At 37.8% G+C, this 21,098-nt stretch overlaps 3 non-coding genes across 3 annotated transcripts; all 3 read right to left on the bottom strand.

Moving 5' to 3' along the window:
* Positions 1 to 372: 372 nt before the first annotated feature.
* On the bottom strand, positions 373 to 491 carry LOC111923084 (5S ribosomal RNA). The gene has a single exon (XR_015286512.1). It is a non-coding gene; the product is annotated as a 5S ribosomal RNA (ribosomal RNA).
* Positions 492 to 775: 284 nt separating this feature from the next.
* Positions 776 to 894, bottom strand: LOC111923081 (5S ribosomal RNA). The gene has a single exon (XR_002860910.1). It is a non-coding gene; the product is annotated as a 5S ribosomal RNA (ribosomal RNA).
* A 256-nt stretch (positions 895 to 1,150) lies between these two features.
* Positions 1,151 to 1,269, bottom strand: LOC111923082 (5S ribosomal RNA). The gene has a single exon (XR_002860911.2). It is a non-coding gene; the product is annotated as a 5S ribosomal RNA (ribosomal RNA).
* Positions 1,270 to 21,098: the final 19,829 nt, after the last annotated feature.

A 21,098-nucleotide genomic window follows, 5' to 3' on the forward strand; every position in this document is an offset into this window, starting at 1 on the left:
GTTTGTGTCTGAGAGATATGATTAGGTGAGACTTGCAAAGGAACATTAGGATCATCTGAGGAAGATCAAGAGTTAGGTGTGCTCGCCAGGCTAGTGTGGAGACTTACTGGACATCTGGAACTGTTCAGTTATGTTATCTACCTTTGACTGATACAAGGAGATATTAATCATGATGCTGCCTTAATTAATATGATTAGTCATCCATGTCTCAGGCTAGATAGTGAAGACACAGGCAAGCAGCATAACAGAAGGTTTTCTAGGAACATAAAGAAGGAATCCAGGACATTATCCTGTATTTTCTTTTTAAAACAGCTTTGAGAAATCACCAGGATACTACTGTTAGGAGAAAAGTAGCCGGCACGCGGCAAAAGAAGGCTACAGCACCCGGTATTCCCAGGCGGTCTCCCATCCAAGTACTAACCGGGCCCGACCCCGCTTAGCTTCCGAGATCAGACGGGATCGGGCGTTCTCAGGGTGGTATGGCCGTAGGCACCACGAGCACCCTCAGCAGCGCTCTCGAGCTCACCACCGCCTTCCCGCCCTCACCCGTCGCCTCACGGACTCGACACGGGAAGCCAGGGCCACCCATGGCCACGGGCACCAGGAACCCGGAGCCGGACCTAACAAAACACAGGACACACAAGGCACAAAAGCCACGCGATGCAAGGCACACGAGGCACTCACGTCACGCGTGCCCTCTCCCTCCTGCCCCTCGCCACAGCTTCCCAGGCAAAGGAAGAGCCCTCCCGTCCAGTCGCCGGCACGCGGCAAAAGAAGGCTACAGCACCCGGTATTCCCAGGCGGTCTCCCATCCAAGTACTAACCGGGCCCGACCCCGCTTAGCTTCCGAGATCAGACGGGATCGGGCGTTCTCAGGGTGGTATGGCCGTAGGCACCACAAGCGCCCTCAGCAGCGCTCTCGAGCTCACCACCGCCTTCCCGCCCTCACCCATCGCCTCACGGACTCGACTCGGGAAGCCAGGGCCACCCATGGCAACACCACAACTTATAGACGGACATAACGCCAAACAAGGCACAAAAGCCACACGAGGCACAAAAGCTACGTCTGCCTGCGCCCTCCTGCCCCTCGCCACAGCTTCCCAGACAAAGGAAGAGCCCTCCCGTCCAATCGCCGGCACGCGGCAAAAGAAAGCTACAGCACCCGGTATTCCCAGGCGGTCTCCCATCCAGGTACTAAGCGGGCCCGACCCCGCTTAGCTTCCGAGATCAGACGGGATCGGGCGTTCTCAGGGTGGTATGGCCGTAGGCACTGTTCGACCTCTCAGGAGCGCTCACCTTCTCGCTGTGCCCCGCAGCCTCACGGACACAGCACAGACACGCAGAGCACACAGCCCGGGCACCAGGGCTGGGTATGGCGACACCGGACTCGGAGCCAGAGCCACCAACACGCAGGGCACACAAAGCATAAAAACCACATGAGGCAAGGCACACAAGGCACACAAAGCACAAAAACCACAGGAGGCAAGGCACACAAGGCACACAAAGCACACTAGCCACGTGTGCCCACAAGCTCCTGCCCCTCGCCAAGGCTGCCCAAGCAAAACAAGGGATATCCCAGTACCTGTGGTACTGTTAAAAGTTATTAGTCTCTGCCACATAATAAGAATATATGGTCCAAAATTAAATGGCCTCAATGTCACCATGAGTTCTTCACAGTGCAGGTGTGACATTTGAAAGTAAACAGACTATAGTCCTTTTTTTCTGTGTAACTTCTGGCAAGTCTGTGGCCATAGGGAGATGCCACAACGTGTAGATATCATAATTTTTAAAAGCCCAAACAACCAACCATAGCTTCATCTTTCTTGGAGGACTTTATTAGTTTGTTTAATAACATGAGCACAATCTAACCAAGAGAACACAAAACCGTGATTCCAGATACATGGGCTATGCCCCTTTCACTTGGGCTAAGGGGCTGGATTTCCATCAGTGACCACAAGCCAGTACTTTTTCAAGTGTTTGCTGCCTTTTTCTCTAAGGCATAATTTGGGATATTTTATGGCCTTTAATTAATGCAAAAAAATGCTATATTTTCAAATACTTTGTAAGGAACTGAAAATACAAACTTTCTGCAGCCAAACAAAAATAGTGTGTATGTCTCTAGATGCATATATGGAGGTGGAAAAAGACAAGAGGACAGAAGATAAGAAAAAATAGATACCGTCTGGGACTGGGGGGAGGAGAGGAGGGAGGGGCAGGAATGGGACAGTGCTCCAGGGTCTGTGGCAAACAGTAAAGAAAAATACTTAGAGGTGTCAGAGAAGTAGAGGTGTCAGAGAAGTAGAGGTGTCAGAGAATTAAAGGTGTCTCCAATAACATAACTATTTGAATTTTAAGATCGAGTATCTGTAGGCAGCTAGGTAGGGAGATTACAAGGATGGGAGTGTGAAAGAGTTAAGGATAAAAGGAATTGCTTGGGATGGATCTATCTGTGAATTTCACTAACACAAGTTTGCTGCCATTTTAAGCACCAAGTGCTCCACTCAGCCATACTTTGAGATCAAGTTCCTGTAAAAGTATATATTTAAGCCTGTATGAGGGCATTTCTTCACACAGGAACAATTTGAGCTATTCCTGCAAAGGCAGGCAGCTCAATATTTGAGATATAGAGTGGTTCTGCAAGAAAGTCTGTTTTCTTAGACTGATGGACTTGGAATACAAATATGAGTACGATGTTTCTTGTGACACCTATGTCTGGAAGTTTACAGTAACCCTGAGGTGATGGCCCTGCTTCAAATTCATGCATTATGTCAATGAAGAACTGTGCATGTACTGGAAAAGCTGCTTACCCGTATTTTCCTAGGAGACTGAGCTGTGTGAAATCATCTAAGATGAGTGTTTCATGGGGCTTTCCATTTCTGTTCCTGTTGGGAAGGCAGATTGCCTCAGTGAGCTGAGCATTGAGTCACGAAAGTCACACAATAAAAAAGAGTGGAAAAAACTATTTCAGTTGGAAGAGTCCTACAACAGTCATACAATGACAGAATCATAGAATGGTTTGTGTTGGAAAGGACTTTAAAGATCATCTAGTTCCAATCACACTGCCATGGGCAGGGACATCTTCCTCTAGACCAGGTTACTCAAGGTTATCCAGCCTGGTCTTGAACACTTTCAGGCATGGAGCATCCACAGCTTCTCTGGGCAACCTGTTCCAGTGCCTTACCAGCCTCACACTAAAGAATTTCTAACATTTCATCTAAATGTACTTTCTTTTGGTTTAAAGCCATTTGTCCTTGTCCTTATCCTACATGTCCTTTAAAAGTTTCTCCGGCTTTCCTGCAGCCCCTCTTTAAGGTGCTTTAAGGTTGCCCCAGAGCCTTCTGTTCTCCAAGCTGAACAAACCAAACTCTCTCAGCTTGTCATCGTAGGAGAGGTATTCCAGCCCTCTGATCATATCCATGGTCTCCAGCAGCCCCATGTCCTCCTTCAACTGCTTGAATCAATTCAGGACTGACCAAAATGTTAAGAATGTTATTAAGCTCGTTGTCCAAGTACCTCTCAAACAGACAGGCTTGGAACCATCAATCATCTCCTTAGGAAGCCTGTTCCAGTGTTTGACCAATCTCTCTTGATAAAAATACTTCCTAAACCTCATCTGGCTCAGTTTTGAACCATTCCCGTATGTCCTCTCACTGGAATACCACGGAGATCAGCACCTTGCCTTCCTCAGGTGTTTGTAGAGAGCAAAGAGTTTGCTGCTCAGCCTCATTTCCCCCAGTTGCCAGCACTGCTGGGTAATTACTCCTTTTGACCAATTAATTATGCTGTGTTTCACTTGCCCCAGCATGGCGTTCACTGGGGGCACACTGCTGACTCCTCTTTAGCCAACACCCCCAGATCCTTTTCCGTAGGGCCGCTCTCCCACCACTCCTGTCCAAACCTATACTTGTATCCAGCTTTACTTTTTTTCTTAGTATTAACCTCTACAATTCTGCATAACCAGCAGACTCTGCTGACTATGTCCTCACATGCTTCTGCTAAATTTATTTGGCCTATCTCAGCTTTTATCCATGTATCTACTTATCCAAATTAGAGGATACATATGAAAATATGTATTTCCCAGCCTTGTTTGTGCATTTATCACTGTCAATTTTTTTATCACTGTCAATTTGTCAATCAATGTTTTGTCAATTTATCACTGCTTTGAATTGAAGATGTATTTCAATAGGCTAATGAAAACTATCAGCATTATACAAGGCAAGGTAGAAATGAAAATTATAGGGAAAAGCTGGTTTTAAAGGCACAAGTGATTAGGGCCAGTCACGTAGGTTAATTTTGATTTCAAGGCCACAGCTTAGACCTAGTGCTTGGGATTTTCCACAGGAGCATTCAGTCTGGCTTTGATGACATTGAGATATGAGGCATCTACTCTTTCCTTCATGTTTTGATTTACTGGCCATTTACTCCACATAAAAAAATAATAATAATAAAAAAAAGTTTGATAACTATTTTCTCCTGAATTTTTACATCTTTTGTACCCATAGTATTGTTTGCTACTAGATTAAACACTTATTTAATATCCTGTACTTTTACCCTGAGAAGGCAGTTAGAAACTATGATCAAATAACCCCTCAGTCCTCTTTTTGATAATTACATTGATCTCTAAAAGATCTATTTAAAGAGTAAGACTGGGGGGGAGAGGGCAATGATCATCTTACTTGCATGCTCCTGTAATTACTGATGCCATGGGAAAGATATTTATTACAACAATATGTCTGGAACTGTACAAAATATAGAGAAATGTGTGCTCTCAAAATTTACTTTGATTATCTCAAGGTTTTTTTCCTAAGACTGCATTTATCTTGCATTGCCTTGACTATCAATGCATCACTGCTTTTATGTTCTTAGAGGAGCAAGAATGAAGACATTCTGAAATGGTATTAGAATTCCAACTGGGATTTCTTCCAGTGCTGTTCAGCATAAGTAATTGAAACTGAATATTGTATTTTTATATACTCTGTAGCATTTCTTCCATGGGGCAAATTTCTACTCACTTACTATTGTGTAAGTTATAAATGACATTCTGCATTTCTTCTATCAAAATATTAAGCTAGTGGATATTTAACTGTAAAGAAATATATCCTTGGGCAATGAATGCAGTCAGAAATTACTAGGTGAATTTAAGCAAGAAAAGAATGATCCCATATTAAGGTAGTGCATAAATTTTTGAGTGTGGGACAATGGCCCCCCATTTATTAGCATTTTATTTCCACATTGAAATGCCTGACCTTGCTTCAGCAGTTTTATGACTAGCAAGATCTCTGGAAGTTCAATTTTTCCCTCTAGAAAAAGAAAGCAGCTATGTCAATGGGAATAAATACAACTTAGATGTAATTGTTTCCTGTTTTTCTTCAGATGTAGCAAAAAACTTTAATACCTCTATAGCATAAAAATTCTGATAATAAAAAAGACCAACTACTATAAAAGTGAGGAGAGGAAATACTTTGAAATGCATACCCTATTATACACTAGTGAGAAACTGAAAGCAATTTTTTAGTTATGTGAATACCTAATGTATAGGTGAAGATTGCCTACTATTCATTTTCAGATGAATATCAGAGCAGCTGGGCAGACATGAAGCAAAACCTTTGCACAACTAGTGATATGCAAATGAATCTCAGAAATCTTAGTTTAGGAAAAAAATTAAAGAAAAATAAGGATCACATCCTTAAGATCCTGAAATGTTCAATATTTGAGGCAGTTGTCAATATCAACTCTCATGACCTTTCATCAATTTTAAATTGGATTTAAAGAGCAAATAACTATGACAGCAAGAATAAGAATTGCCAGAAACCTGTTCCCAGGGAGGTTCTGGGTATGTCAGGGCTGGAAGTGAGGCCAGGCCTCTGCTGGACTGGACCTTGATTCTATAGAAAGGTAACCTCTGTTCTAGGGTGGCATCTAAGCACTGCTGGAAGAGATTCTCAACTGCTCTTTGCCAGCTCACGCAAGCTGCATGCGAGAGCTGTCCTGCCCTGCATACCTTGTATCTAGAGCACTGATGCCCAGTTTAGCATGCTAGGAATTGCTCTTCCAGAAGTGGGTGCCTGATTTGAAGCATCATACTTCCCACAGATTTTTGAAAACCTCAGGGACACCTTGAAAATAGTAAAGCAACATGAATAAATCTAAACTAAACAAAAGGTAACAATGTAAAAAAAAAAAAAAAAAGTCCCAACATTACACAGTAAAGAAAATAAGTTTGATATTTTATCTGAAAATACAGAAGAACTCTTATTCACCAGTGAAAAAGAGCTTTACTTTTACACAGAAAATTAATTTAGCATCACCACCTGACAGATGGACTCCCCAGCAGGTACTTAGTCTTCTTTTTTCTCTCCTGTTTCACAGACCCACACAGTTTTAAAAGAAGTCTGAGACAGTGAGAGGTGAGCCTTCTTTCAGGATGAAGCAGAGATCCAGTTTCCAGACAATCAAGTATAGAGGCAACTTTGTAAGTCAAGCCATGACAGAATAATCAATGTGAATTTTTAAGTGATCTGTGCTACAAAATAGAGGGAGAGACTGTTTTTTGTTCTGCACATTGAAAATATATCTGAAAGGATTAAGAATTGTGAACTCCAGGTATCATCACATTGTTCCTTTGGATTTGTTCCTTACAATGTCTGCTTTATTTAAATAGAAACAAAGGTTGAAACTGTTTAAGGATCCTTAAAACAGCTGTTTGATACACAAATCTAAGACATTTATTAGTTCTGAAACTGCCAGTGGGAGTCATAATGTGTTGACTGTAGACAGTTAACCAGAAAAACAATCAGTCTACAAAGTCGTCAAAGCTTAGAATTTAAGGGTGTGCATACAAAGCAGAAGCAGTAGTCCAGGACAAGTACATAAAAATGTCATTGTATAGGGAGAGGGAAGAAAAGACTGAAAAAGAAAAGAATGATTCACAAGAAGGACTGGAACTGCCTGAAAATGTCTCTTCCAGAAGCTGCCATCTGGGAATTAGCATTTCACTGATACGGTACGAACAATTACAGACGTAGCCTTCACTGAAGGAAAAGCTAGATAAACTGGGATAAAACTAGATAACCTCTTTAGCATGAAAAACAGGTGAGATAGAAATCTACACAATCATGAGTAGCAGCACTCAATAGGTGAACAGAGTACAAAGTTCCTACTTGATAAAGCAAACAAATTAAACTAAGTGGAAGATGCAAAATAAGCAAGAGGAGTCACTTCTTCACATGATGATGATGATTAAGTAATGGAATTCTTTTCCACATGATGCTTGATTACCAAAAGATCACATGGCTTCAGCAACAGTTTTAGATATATTTTTAGAAGAACGATAATTCAAGATTATTGAATCCAAAGATGTTATCTTCAATATGTGTAACTTTGAATCACAAAAATTTATGCTTAAGAAAATATCCATAAATACTTATATTCCTATATTTATAGAATCATGAAATGGTTTGGGTTGAAAGGAACCTTAAAAGTTCATCTAGTCCCACCACCCTGCAATAAGCAGAGCTATTTTCAGCTAAATCAGGGTTCTCAGCACCCTGTCCATCTTGGCCTTCAATATTTCCAGGGGTGGTGCACATACCTCCTTCTGGGTAACTTGTTCCACTGTATTAACACCCTCATTATAAAAAACATTCTTTTGTATGTTTCTTCCATAAATACATATAGTTTGAAACCATTATCCCTTGTCCTAATGAAAGCAGGCCCTACTAAAAAGTTTGCCCCCATCTTTCTTATAAGTCACCTTTAAGTACTGAAATGTCACCATAATGTTTTTCTGGGGCCTTCTTTTCTGCAGGCTGAACAATCACAACTCTCAAAATGCTCATACGACATGCATTCCACCCCTCTGATCATTTTTTGGCCCTCCTCTGGACCTACTGTATCAGGTCCATGTCTTTCTAGACATTAATTTTGGCTGCTGTCAGTGAGAGTATAAATATTTATTTACTGGAAGACTAAATTACTCTGTCTTGGTTTGTTAGACGTACCATAGAGGATGTGAAATGTTAACAGGGATGGAAGATCCATACTAGGTTTTAAGACAGAGAGAAGTGAAAGCATCTAACCTGACTATTGCCAAACAGGTCTACACACCATGTTTATCCCACGATTTAATTAAAATGGAGCATCTTAAAACATCCACTATAGACAAAAGGTTTCAAGACCTGGATGCTTCTTGAAAAAATGACAAGCCAATTCAGCAGACTTTCTGCATAGAATTCAGCTCTCACTTGGTAGCTTATTCTCTGAGGACATAGCTAAACATTACAAAGTTAGTCTTGAAATACTGCCACGAGAGCAAGGTTTAAATAGGGCTAACTATGTATTTACTCACAAAAAAATCCTTATCATGCAGATGCCATCTGCAGAGATACTAATATGGACAGATCTCAGTGTGCTTATTTAATGCCAATGTTCTTCTGAAGTTGACCCAATGAATTGCATTGGCAGAAGGCCTGGACAAAGTAAGAGTTTATCCTGCGAGCAAAAGCGTATTGAGAATATTAATGACACTATTTTGAAAGGAAATGGGAATATGGCAGAATTAAATTGTGATATAAGTCGTACTCTTGATCAGAAATAAGATAACCTTCAGTTTCTTTCGTGTTTCAAATACAGTGTGAGTAAAAATTGCTAGAAGTCTGAGAAAGAGAAGTTACACTGCTGAATAAAAATATTGGAAATAAATCCAACCACTTGAAAGTTTATCTGGCTGAACATGCTTTCTCTAGACAGCATCCTGTAATGGGAATTTCAAAGACTTTTTACGCAATGGCAGAAAGGAGGAGGAATTGAGGGAGGAATGCTCTCTAAACCATAAGAATATTACCATTAATATACTCTTTTAGTCCAAAGATCAGCCTGGGCCAGTAGTACACAGCTTTTAACCATGAGTAGCAGGAGATCCTTGGGAGAAGGGATAAGGGCAGGCGTATGTAAAAATTACATAAATTCTCAGTTGTTCTTTTAGTCTTCAATCCTTTGCTGCTCTTGAGCCAGAACTTTTTTCCTGCATAATTAGTAACCTCCTTTGACTGCTCCCATTTGAATCTGTTTAACCTTTAGCATACTTAAGAGTTTCTGAAAAAAGTGCTAGAATGAAGTATATAGTAGAATATTTTAATAATTTAGCTCCTATCCCATTTTTATATATCAGTTCATCTTAGTTTGAGGGGGGAAGCAAAGACAAAATGTTTACAGAATGAAGATTCACATACACAAATATAAAATGAAACTTACATAATTTCTGTCATTTTCACATTTGTTTGCCATTAACTTTTTCTCCACTGACATCCAATAAGTCATCATTAGTAAACTAATGCAGAAAGCAGATATTCATGTACATTCAATACAGAGCTCTTTCATGGGTAAGTATATAATTTCACTGTCTGGAATTTAGCATGGTCCTTCCCTGAGAGAAATTTCCATTCTGGCCTTCAATAAGACACCATTCATAGAATAAAATGCTGTGCTTACCACTTTAATAATTATCAAGTTTGGAATGTGGTGGGATCAATTCAATTAATTTATACTTAGAATAATATCAACTTAATCTTGTAAACATTTTTAAAAAATACTTGGAAAGCACTTTGGTAAACTGATTTAAGTATAAAATGGCAATGGCTGTGTTGGGATTGCAGGCAAATTATTACGGCACATCCTTGTCCCTGGCTGGAAGCCAAAGTAAATGGCTTGGGCACGGAAAACTACTGGACATGGAACTGTTTGCCCTAACAAATAACCCAGGGACATGTTGATATGAGATATAGTTAGTACCACAGAGACTGGCTGGATTTCATAGGTCAGAGGGAGAGACAGTCAAACTGCACAGGAATCTGAACAGAAGAATTGTGGAGGGAGGAACTGGGGAGGAAGCATTGCAAGACCAACTGGCCAGGTAAGCGTACCAGCAAGGCGATATAAAAGAGAGATTACCTAGGTAATGTGTTCAGAAATAACACATTTAGGTATTGTTGTAGCACAGCTGGGAAAATAATGAAAAAGTAAGCACGGCTAGATTTTAACACAAAGGAGGACACAAAGGCATAGAAAGAAAGTTAGAACAATGAAAAGCAGGTCAAGAGATGTGAGAAAAGGACAATAAAGTATGTAGCCACATACTAGAGGTTTTATCTGAGAGTACCTGTGGAGCAGCCTTGTGTAGGAGACTGGAGGAATGGTTTACTGTCTCAAAACAACCACATAGGAAATGGTAGGGGAACAGGGTGAGCTCTGCATAGGTAGCTGTTGCTGGGCCTCCTCCCTACCCCCTTGGGCCCTCTCACTGCACTATGTATCACTTGAGCATTTGAAAAGTCAGACACTGGTCAGCATTGTAACTGAGGATTGACCTCATGGACCTGCTGGGAACATTCTGGCTCTGTGCAAAATGCAGGCACAGATTAGTCTTTGCCAAGTGCATTGTTCCATCAGAATGTTCTAAAGTTTGCAAATAAAGTTGTTATTTAACCTCCTGAGACTTTTGTTGCTTCTTCTATGGTAATCCAGAGTCAATCCAACTACCTTCCCCTAAACACACCAAGCTGAGCAGGGCATTACACTTCATGCTAGATCACCATACTTGGAGCAAGACAAAAAAACAATCTGTGGTTCTGACCATAGGAAACAAGAAAAAACTGCTTCTGCTGTCCATTGGGACTAGGGTAAAGGGTTTCCCTGACCATAGAGAAAACACTGTGAGAGAAGTGGAGCATCCAGCTAACACTGTGCTGATTCCCATTCCATGGCACTGTCTCATGGCATCAGTGACTACTCTTGCTTAGACTATTTTTTCTGCATTGCAAAGGAAAAATTAATGGGGAGAATAGTCATCTACCCAGCTATCCATTTAGCACAGTCTTCTATCTGACTGTGGCCACTGACACCAAATAGAGAAAAAGTTTAAGGACAGGTCAGGAAGAAGTGCTGTTTCCTCCAGAAGGCCCACTTCTCCATTTATACCTTACCTTAAGATTATATCTGCATTTCAGCACTTAATAACCCCATTTATGTATTAACTGTCCATCACGTTGTGTAACCAAGAATCTAGAAGCTTAGCTGTGCATTGCACAAAAATCATCTTGACTTGCACAACTTGATTATATTGACTACCTCTTCTTTAATAAATTAGAAGGGGAAATTTATTTTAAATTATGGGGATCACATTATATGGACATCTTTACTCCCATTCACATTTTGATTGTATTTTAAAGTTTTTGTATTAGAAACAAGACATGATATGGGTTAGTTCAGATATATCATGCATGGAGCAATGCACTGAAGCCCATATTTGGCTCCTAAAACACTAGCCCAATTATTATCCACCAAATTCTGTAAAGAATAAGGAAACTGCTCTTTAAAAAAATCAGTGAAATATAATTTAACACTGTTCAATATGTTAAAGGAGGAAATTAAATCTATCTACTTTTATATAAAGAATGAGGATCAATTAGTATTTTAGGCATAAATTAAAGCCCAGAAGACTAATTTGAAGAAAAAATAATTTCTAAGACTAGAACAAAAATATTATGTATCAGACTTTTTTAAAACAGAAAAGCGACTGAAGAGAAAATACATGGTATTAGTCAATGAACTGATTTCTCATACAGGTTCAGTTTCTAGAATAATGGAAGAAAAAAAGGGTATAAATGCTGCAAGAATGCCATTATGTCTGCCTGTTCCCACACCCTCTAAAGGATCAAATCTTTTTGTTGTAATGTTGCAGAAGGTGAAATGAGAAAAAATGAACTGTAGTTATAATATAACATACCACAGACTTTAAGCAACAGATTCAGTAGTTTATATGAGGAGTAGTGTTACAAAAATACCAGAATATATGGTGTGCAATTGTTATGATTGTCTAGCAGCCTTATACCAAAATAATTGAAGTTAATCTAAATAATCTGGAGTCAGTATATTAAAAAGAATCCCAATCCCAACAAAAGACAAAGGCTGTTATACACAAAGTTTGTTTAAAAAAAATAAAAACCAGATACATAAATGTCAAAGAGGTTTTAATTTTGCCTTCCTGACATAAAACATTGCCTTTGAACAAGACTTATTTGAAGTTCATCCATACACAGAAGGAATCTAGTTTACAAGTTGAATAGGACAATATTTCAAAATAAAATTTTGAATATTTCTCTCGGTTGAAAAGGATGGATAATGGTCTTCCCATGGCAGAAGAACCAGTGACAAAACAGAAATGTTGCTCATGAAGTAGTGAATGCAGTTTTGGCATCATTAAAAAAATTAGAACTATGGCAAAAAATAAGAAAATTTTTCAAGGAAATGTTCTTCATATAAATAAAAGCAACATTATTAAAATTTAGGAGCTGTATAATAAATAAGGTGTTAAGGAGAGAGACTGACTCCTTCTGTTAAATCCTATCTCATATTCTGAAAGACAATGAGAAGGAAAGTAGAACTGCATCACTGAGAAAGAAGGGTGTGAAAAGGAGCACTACACCAAAATAGCAAAGGTTATGGTGAAATTAACTGAAGTAGGGTTATTAAGTGAACATGATTAACTAGCATGAACACAAGTCAGCTTTCATACATAGCAAGGAAACAGGTAAACAAAATTAAAGTTCAGAGATGTGAATCAAAACACCCAGAGCATGAAGGCAGCACTTACATTTGAAACATGCAAGACTGAAAGCAACTCAAGCTGCACAATCTTATCTATGGCATGTGTCAAGCTCTGTGACCTGCTGCAAGGGTTTCAGGAAATGACCATATTTGTTCCTAGGAGGATGAGCTCTGGGAAAAGATGGGCTGGATCTTATAAAATTATTGTAGTTTTGATTGAATAAAGTGCTGGCATGAGGACAGAATAGAAATGACAGCATATGATGCCACCTCTTCTCACTGTTATATCTAATTCTGTATAAATAATGCCAAAAGATTGACTGAAGTATTTAGAATATAATTTTTTCTATGCATATTTGTAAGAAGAGGGGAAGAGGCATGTATTACAGTTTCAGAGGAAGCCACAGATATTTGGAAATTCTGAAAAATTATTCTCTCCATAATTATACTTACATCTTAAAAAAAAAATCACTAAACTAAATAATCAACAAAATTAAATCAGTTAAACAGATTCTGTAATTTGTGAGCTGCAGAAGAAATGGTTTTAATTTATTTCAGGTAAAATACTTATTTTCCATCTTATACCACACTTATTCTAATAGCCTCTTTCAGTCCATTTCTGATCCAATCCCAAACTAATTTTATATCTATTTTTCAGAATAGCATAAAAAACCTCAACTATTGCCTTCAAAATAAGCTCACCTGTATCATTATCAGGCTCATTAGAAATTTTCCAAATCAAGTCTCCCTACAGTTTCTTCCCTGAGTTTCACAAATCTTTTTAATTTACCAGTTTCAACATCCTTAGTGCTTTGAGTTTTGAATAGTCTGTAATTCTCCCTAAATCCTCTTAGCTTCTGGAATCTACTTCCTTTTAGGTTTCTGGAAACCCTTTCCTTGAAGCAGGTTTCTTTTTTCCTGAGGTTTTAATTTTCTAGAGTTGCATTTTTTGAACTATGGATAAAAATATATGAAAAGATAACTGTATTTCTTTCAGACTGCTCCAAAATGAATACATGATTTTTTTTTTACTTTGGCTTTTTTTTTTTTTTTTTTTTAAATAGACTCTTAATTACTTTCCTTAATCATTTGTTTCCTCATTCTGTGAGGTGATTGATTCTCAGAGCTCACATGTGAAAAGTGACATTGGTCTGAATGATCTGGGACACAGAGAAAACTTTGATTTCACCAAACAGATTTCTGAAATTAATTTTTCAGAAATTAATACATTTCTGCAAAATGTTTCAAATGAAACCACTTTGGAATATTATTAGTTACCATTCGATCCTACTTATCGTTCATTGTTTGAAGTCTGAAACACATTTTCTTTCCCCTAAAGAAAGCAAAACAATTGAGGGAAAAGCTTCCACAGATATCCCTTGCTTCCTGGTTATTTTGTACTGTTTAATGCCTTTGTGAAAATTTATAAGAAATACATTGACATATAGGTAAATCTCTCAATTCCAAAATTTAGTTAATCTCCCCAGATTTCTTTGGCATATCAATACCATAGACTTTGTCTTGTGCTCCACATGTGAAAGGTTAATAATTATTTTAGATGTTTTATAATAAACTGGTTTTTTCTTTCCTTTCCATCTGAAAAGCACATAATAAATTTTTCCAGAGGTTAAAAAGCCCTTGAAACTGAAGCACAAGGAGAACACAGAACACTGAGGCAGTGAAGATCTCAAAGGGATATAGAACACTACAGTATGCAAATCCATATGCCTTGATTTAAATAAGATATTAGCATATTAGTTTGGCGTAAGTATATAAATCAAAGAAAACTGACCCTTAACTTTATCTATTATCCTTGAATACTACAGAAACAAAACAGATGCCCTTGCAATTCCCTTTCCCAATTCCCACATACACTTTACAAAAAGATAGAATTTTGTAAAGCAGTTAAATGTAAGACCACTCAGAGCTCATCTACCTGGGGCTAAGCTCTGCCAGATTTCAGAATTAAGCTCATTAAGTTGCTTGAAAAAGCCCTTTTCTCCTCTAGTAGGATGGTGGTGATAAATGGTTGTACCTGAGGAACTGCAAGTGCCTTTGATGGACAGCCTGCTTCAAATGAGTTTAAGTTTTCTCTTTCTTTCCTTACCCACCTGCCTGCTAGGGAGAATGGCATTACAATGAAAGTGCCCTCTCCTACTATTTTTTCCCCTTGTACAAACTCTTAGAAAGTGGCCTTGCTTATTTTTTTCCTTTGATTTTTATGTAGGATCAGATTAAAATTAAGAATCAGTATCCTCAAACTGAGAATGACACATATAAAAGCATTGAAAAGATTATGTCAAAAAAACTAGCTTCACATTGTTTATTTGAGCTAGAAATTTTCCTTTAACTACAAGTCAGAAAAAATCATATTCTCCATTTTGGACCCATGAAGTTAAATATTTTTTGGTAATTTGCACAGCATCTCCAAATGGCTGTGCATATATATACACTTTGCCCTTGAATGTTATCTTTCTGTCAAGGTACTGTCTATGTTTGTACAATATATTTATTTGGACAGGAAAATCTACTTTACTTTCAAAGTCATACTACTGCTTGAATGAGGAAAAATTTCAAATATGTTTTCTGAAATAAAATGATCTTTACAAAGAAAGGTTTGTTTTATGGAATTTCATAAGACAAAAATGTACAAAACCAAAATTACCCTGTCTTTTTTCCAGTACTGAAAATTCACAATATGAAAAGCTGTTGGTGATAGATTATAGAAAACTATGAAACAGATTCACACAACATGATTCTAATAATGTATTTGGAAAAAAAAAAGAAAAAAGAGAGTAATAAAACCTTATTTTTTTGATTCCTATTTAAAATTATAACAATGGATGAAGGCAGATGGGACAGTGAAATATTTGAAGATTCCAACTACCATCTGTCCATAATTTATTACCCATCTGATTGTAGGTTATTATTGTTTTCCTGCCATCATTAAACACTTGTTATTTATCTTGTTACACCACTTCTTCATTTAACATTGAGACCTTCACAGATTTGAGTGCTGTTATCTCCAGTGACCTATAATTTATGTAAGTCCTTTTGGTGTCCTTACTTCCATTCACCAGGCATCTAAAAGCGAATACTGCTCTCAGTTTAGATTGCTGATTAATTAATTTCTACCTTCTATATCCCTGCATTGCAGCCTTGGGTTATGAGTTTGAAGTAATAATTCACCATTGCACATATTTTGTGAAGTTAAAATCTGCAAACTTCTCCGAGAGTCCAATTTCCATGCTACATTTAATAGCTGGTCCCTTAGAAATTAATCTGTTTCTATTTGTGATTTACTTTTTCTTCTTCTGCTTAGTGACAGAAATGGATTTTCCCCCTGATCTGCTGTGACCTGGCTGCCTTTCCTGCAGTATTCAGTGTAAATGACATGACTCCGTGTTCTATTTTTATTCCCTTTTGGAGTTTTAGATTACAATGCAAGTTAGAATGTCATAGCTATGGGTGGCAAAACTACGTCAGCTCTAAACAGAGATTGGTAGCAGCAGCAAAGTTTGAGTACAGACCTAAACACTCCCCATACTTGTGATATGAAATTCCTCATCCAATCCCTAGGCACAGTGTGTCCACATATCACCCAAAACCCAGCTGTGCTTCATTAGTATTTTCAGTAGCTCACTAAGCTTTGTTTTCATGTTACTGAACCTTTGCAACTAATTATGAATTCAAAGGAACTTGCTATTTTCCCCTTACCAGTAACACGTGCAGTAAAGGTGATCCATAAATACTCTAGAAATTGTTCTCTTTTGCTTATTATCAGCCTTCATATTTTTTCCATATCTATAATAAGGGCCATAACTAAAGATCTGGATTTAAATTGCTTCCACAACCTGTGAAAGTGTTTTACTTTTCAAATTCAGTTTCATCCTTATTTGAGATAAATATGAAAGCTACTGAGTCCTTTAAGAGAATGGCATACTCAGGAAAATTAATAAACTTTGGAATATTTTGTTTGTGTTTTTTAAATTAACTCAGAATACCACTACCTGGTGGTAGTATAATGGACGTCCTCCCAGGTTTCCAGGGTCTCAAAAATTTATCTCATAGAGTGATTAATCTCATTTCCCACAGTTCACTACAATTATTTCAATAAGGATAATACCACAGTGGAAGAGCTTCTTTGTAACCTCCAAGCCTTATTTTCTTACTTTCAAGTCTAACAAGATTCTTGTTCCATTTTATAAACACTTCTGTCTGTCAGCACAGACTCTTTTCCTCAAACTTTCCACTCTTTCCCTCTAGTTCACATTTCCATACATCATTGCCACTCCTGACCTTCCTGTCCTCCCCTCCAACAAGAAAAATGATCTTATTCTGCACCAACTTCAAACAACTAACCAAGGAAAATTTCTGACCTCAATATGTGGCGCATTGGTAACATTTTTGGAACACTAAATAGAAAAAGAATATAGTTGTATTTGTAGACTATTGATCTTCAGATTTGATTTCTTGTCTACATTTTGCAAAAGTGAATTCTTTCCCCCAGAATTTTCTTTCTTCATTTTATGGAAACAAATCTAGCTCTAGTCAGGACCTAAGCATCACACTACAAAATATAAAAATATGAAAAATATAAAGAAAACCTCAAAATATGTTTATCCCTTAACTGTCAAAAGTTCCTAAATTCAACAGTCACTGGTTAGCGTCCCAAGCTTCATTTATTATTGTAAGGTAGGAAATTGGTTCTAAACAATTTATAACCTCTTGGACCCAGTAGACGTAATGAGAGTTCCCAAACCACCACACAGATTAATTCTTTAGCTAAAAATGTGGTCCTTGTCTGCTGGTAAAGTTAGGACATTTGGCAGTCAGGATTTCAAAAGCCACAGAGACAGGAAAAGGTAAGAAAAAAAACAATGATCAAAATGTTACAGCATTTGGTTGTGGATCTCCATGCTCCTAAATCCTTGTTCCAAGATCAGCATAATCAAATATAATCCAATACAAAGTATTTTTATACACCTAGGAACAACGTCTAACTACATAAGCCTAAACAACTTTTGAAATTTTGATTCTTTTACAACATATTACTTATATATATGTAGCATTTCTATCCTCTTACAGTCTGTAGAAAGCACACCAAGATCAAATGATGTCAATGCAATGATGTATTAATTACATTATTTGTATATTAGTGTATTAGTGTATTAGTGATAATATGATGAGTGATGATAATTGAAGAGAGCATTTATGGACTAATGAACTCAAGACTGAAATATCCTGAAAATTTTTCACTGCTTATCATAGAATCATAAAATCATAGAAATGGTTTGGGTTGGGAGGTGCCTTAAAGATCATAGAATTACAAACTCCTGCCATGGGCAAGGACATTTCCACTAGAGCTCAAAGCCCCATCCATCCTGGAACAGTTCCAGGATAGGGCAGCTACAACTTCTCTGGGCAACCTGTTCCAGTGCCTCGTGGTTTCAGCTAGGGTAGAGGGTTACTCTCTTCTCAGTAGCTGTTACAGTGCTGTGTTTTGGATTCAGAATGAAAATGGTGTTGATAACATACTGATGTTTTGGTTTTCTGCTAAGTTGTGTTTATCCTAAGTCAAAGACTTTTTTATCTTGTCTCATGCTCTACCAGTGAGGAGGTGTAGAAAAGAAACTGGGTGGCAGTATAGCTGGGACAGGCGACATAAAGTGACCAAAGGGAAATTCCACATCATAGAACGTCATGCCCAGTACATAAACTGGGGGCAGTCACTCAGAAGAGGGGGCTGACCTGGGTTCAAGAAGGGGGATCTGGCATCAGTGAGCAATTGAATAATTTTTTTCCCATATAGAGGATGAACTGCACCACCTAGCTTGGTGTCATTCACAAACTTACTAAGGGTGAACTCAATCCCACTCGCTCTCTCATGCAGAAATCTTTTATTTGATCTCTTTTTTTCCTCATATTTTAATTTCTGCTTCCTCAGTCTTACCTGTCTTTTATAGTCTTTTGAAATGTTGAGGTTGTTTTCAGACATCCATCCTTGGTAATGTTCAAGAATGCCTACTGCTGGAGATTTTCAAAGATCAGCTATAGCATTCACCTTACAAAATCCTGACGATTTGCAAGACTACAAGTCAATTTTTCTATTTCAGGAAGTAGGTAACTGCAGGAATCCAAATACTATTTTGTTTGATGATGTAAATTAAAATTATGTCTTTTTAGCCAAGCATTATGGAGCTAACTTATTTAACTCTTTTTCTATCATTCAATTTTTGGGCTATATTGTACAACCTTCATTCAGGTTGATTCAACAATATCAGTAATTCAGTAACAGTAATTCAGCAACATAGTCCCATGACTATGAACCATGAAGCTTTCTTGGTTGAAAGGATCTACTGAGCTAGTAAAGAATCTGACAGCAAAAGGGTTACACTCTCAGTCCTTTGGCAAAGCTGTTTCAGTTTAGATTTTTCTATAATGAAAAAGTACATTCTTTTTGTGACACTTTAACTGATGGTATTTATTAGTTTGCTTCTATTTTATGCTACTCTGTGTAATTGGGGAATACTTTATATTAATAACAATTATAATAATACAGAATGGTGTAGTGTGCTTGGAGATCCATATTATGTATTCTCTGGGAAACAAATTGTGGTCAGGATGGAGTCTCCCTTTAGAAAGCACTTGAGAAAATGGTGAAAAATGCTGCATTCTGGAAATAAATACAAAGCAGGTGGATGGGGCAGCAGGAAGCCATATTGAGGAGAAATGGGCAGCTTCAGTCTCTCATTGCATATTCATCAACTCCACCTGTTTATGTAACTGACAGGCAGATATTAATAAAAAAATGGAAAGACTGACTTCTCATTAAAACAAAAATGCTGTTCTGAAGTTGTATATGAAATTTGCAATTGTTACTGGTAAAGATCTCTTATATACCTACAAAACATTTATTTTGAAGAAGAAGCATGACTGCATTGTCAAGGTGATTACTAAGCTATGGAAATAGTACTCTGCTGAAGCCTAGTTAAAGATCCTGTTGCTTTTTACTCTTGGCCACATTTCTCCCTTCCTTTCGCCAGGGGCAATCTGTGCTGAAATTTAGTAGAGGTGATGATATTTAACTTGTTACCACCAGTGATCTGATTCCCTTTCAAGTCTTTCCTAATCTGCATATTCACTGCATGAGTTGTATTCTTTCTGGCACAAACTTTTAGAGCAGCTGAAGCACTGGCTTCCTGAGTGCTGATCTCTCTGATTAGATTTAACTGTGCTCTGTTTACATTTAGAGTTACGCTTTATCATTTGTCAATTAAACCAGCAGACGTAGATTATAACTCTGTATATATGTCAATTTATCCACACAGTCCAGACATTTTGTTTGTCAGCTGGTAGATAGTTTATTCCATTACTCACCTGAGACACCTGCTTTCCCAGTTAATCAGACAGACATTTTGTATTAGTTTTTAAGCCACAGACAGTACTTTCAACTTTAGTTAATCCACGTAGTTTGCTTAGAATTTTTTCTAGTAACAGATCGTTTTCCTGGAGACTTATTCCACACCTAATTAAAATGTTTTATGATTCATTTCTCAAGGCTGAAACACAAACCACTCTATATCAAAGATACCTTCTGGGGGAAAGTGAGGCCAAATTCCACTTACTCAGCTGAAAGGATGACTTACTAGTAACTCGGTCTGGCAGAGGAATAAAATGGGCTTAATTCTCTCAGAGTCTGGAATCAAGTGTTTCTGTTTGTTTGTTATTAATTACCCTAAAACAGTAATATTTAAAAAAAAAATTAAAAAATCTATAAGTCATCTTAAAAACCCTCAAAACCACAAAAATAAGGACAACAACAAATTTGTCTTTTCAGATTGGTCTTCTAGGCAAGACTTAGAGACTTCAGTGTGTGTTAAACCACAATACTGAAGTCAGTTCTAATCCCATCTGTGTGCCAGCCTTACCTGATCCATCCCAAGTAAATTGTGCCACCCAGCCTCTTGCCCCATAAATGAATTACATGACCGAGGAAGTAAGATCAGTTTGCACAACTGCACAACTTCTTTGGTGTTTGAGAAGGAATTCAAACATGAAGCATCAGAAGAAGGAAGAGTTAGTATCAGAAGAAGGAAAACACATTTATTCTGCCCCCACAGGCAGATGTACTCAAGGACAAATCAAGTTTTTGTAGAAATTTGCTGTTCTCTAAAAGAGGAAAGCATCAGTTTTTTCTTAAATGCCACTAAAGTTCCAGGGGAGTCCTTAAATAAAGCATATATTTTGTTATTTACAGAAAGTCTATCAATTATCCAGATAAAAATAGTCAACGAGCACTGAGAGTGGGATTCCTTTTGATATAAATTTCTCCAATAACTACTTGTTAGGGCTAATGCTATTACACTTTCACCTAAACTGTATGTAAAGTCAGTAGGCATCTTGTCTGAACTTCATGACTAATCTTCATCTAACCTTAAATATTTCCTTCTCTTGAACAATAATATCTAAACCACTCATTGACTTTTTTTTAA

Source organism: Cyanistes caeruleus, chromosome 4, assembly GCF_971803275.1.
Source record: "Cyanistes caeruleus chromosome 4, bCyaCae1.hap1.1, whole genome shotgun sequence".
NCBI classification, from domain to species: domain Eukaryota; kingdom Metazoa; phylum Chordata; class Aves; order Passeriformes; family Paridae; genus Cyanistes; species Cyanistes caeruleus.